The following is a 1672-nucleotide window of genomic DNA, read 5'->3' as shown; positions in this document are numbered from 1 at the left end:
CCTTCTTGCTCTTTGCCGTCCGCTAGCGGACGGCAAAGAGGGGGCCCGTTAGGGTTTTTTTTTGCAGCTCGTCAGTGGGGCCCCTCCCTCTTTTCCGTCCGCTAGCCGACGGCAAAGAACTGGCTGATGGCAAACTTGGTCTTTGCCATCAGCCAGTTCTTTGCCGTCCGCTTTTTGGAAGCTGATGGCAAAGAGCTTCTTTGTCGTCCGCTAGCGGACGGCAAAGAACTGGCAGATGGCAAAGTAGCTGATTCCAGTAGTGTAGCTGGGCCAAATACCCAGTCCACTCACCTAAGTCTATCATCAAAAGCCAGCAGCCCCAGCCGAGCCACATACCGGGTCTGGGGCATGATCTGGTCTGACGCACTCACATGTGTCATCGCCGCCATCTTCCACTAGTCCGTCTTCAGAGCAGATATTGAGGCTACTACCTTGTCAGGCCACTCATCCATCGACGCCACCATGACGCCAGACAGCAACCCCCTCCTGCGCGTGTCCAGCACCGCACATCGGCCGCCGAGTCTCCACTGCACCATGCCACCGAGATCCGCCGTCATCATTATGCAGGATGAAGCACTGCTCCACCAAAAAAGCCGCCCACTGGTCCCTCAAACCCGTGAACACCTCCAAGAATGACACCCCCAAGGAGGAAACGACACCAACGCGCCGCCGTCATCTGATCTACTGATCTAGGGTTTCCCCCGGAGGTAGCAGATAGAGGTCTGGAGCTTCTCCACGGCGAGGCCTTCAAGAAGGTAATGACACAAAAGAGTGCCGCCAACGCCGGTCTTGGCAAAGCCGAGAACTAGGTTTTCACCCGGATCCACTGAAGTGACCTCCATCAAGCATCGTGTGCACGGGTCGCCGTCGATCTGAGCCGCCGCACATTGAGGTCGCACCGGCCAGATCAGATCTGTCCGGAGGGCAAACCACACATGGCGCCGACCCAACCACCAGGTCCTCCATGCCGCCACCACACCTTGTTGCCGTCGAAGCCGGCCAGCAGCACCGGCGGTGAGCCAGATCTGGCCGCCTGTCTGACCCAGCAACCCTCCTCCACAGGGCAGCCACAAGAGGTGCACAACTCCCGGCCAGCAAACCTGCAGGTAAGCAGCGCATCGCCTGCGAGCAGAGGTGGGAGGGCCGCCACCCCAACCCAACCATGGCCGGATCTAAGAGAAGCAGAGTCGCCGCCTCAGACCGCAGGGAGCCGGACACGCCATCCCGCGAGCAGCAATCGGAACCAGGGGACCACCGGAGGAGCCACCTTCCAGATCCATGGTCCTGGCCACCGGAGCGCCGCAACACCGGGCCGCCGAGCAGAACGAGGGAGCGACCTCCCTCCACCAGAGATGCGCACCATCGCGCGGGGAACGCCCCACCGCCGCCATCCACGGCGCGGGCTTAGCCCGGCCACATCCTCCGGCAGCGGCGAGGGGGAGAAGAGGTGGCGAAGGGAGGCGCCGCCGGCCGACGATTGGGTTCCCCCGAGCCGCCCGGGAGCGATGCGGGGGTCAGATGCGATCTGACCTTTAAAAATGGGGAGATTTTCACTTCCCAGCCTCTGCACCAACTAAGGATGCATACGGCCATTTTAGTATGAGTACCAAGATAAACATGGTCCTCAGAATTTTTTAAACGAGTATCAAGATATTTCTTGATGAGTGGTTCC

This window comes from Triticum dicoccoides, chromosome 6B, assembly GCF_002162155.2.
Source record: "Triticum dicoccoides isolate Atlit2015 ecotype Zavitan chromosome 6B, WEW_v2.0, whole genome shotgun sequence".
Taxonomy (NCBI): Eukaryota; Viridiplantae; Streptophyta; class Magnoliopsida; order Poales; family Poaceae; genus Triticum; species Triticum dicoccoides.
Note: the sequence above shows the minus strand (reverse complement) of the source record.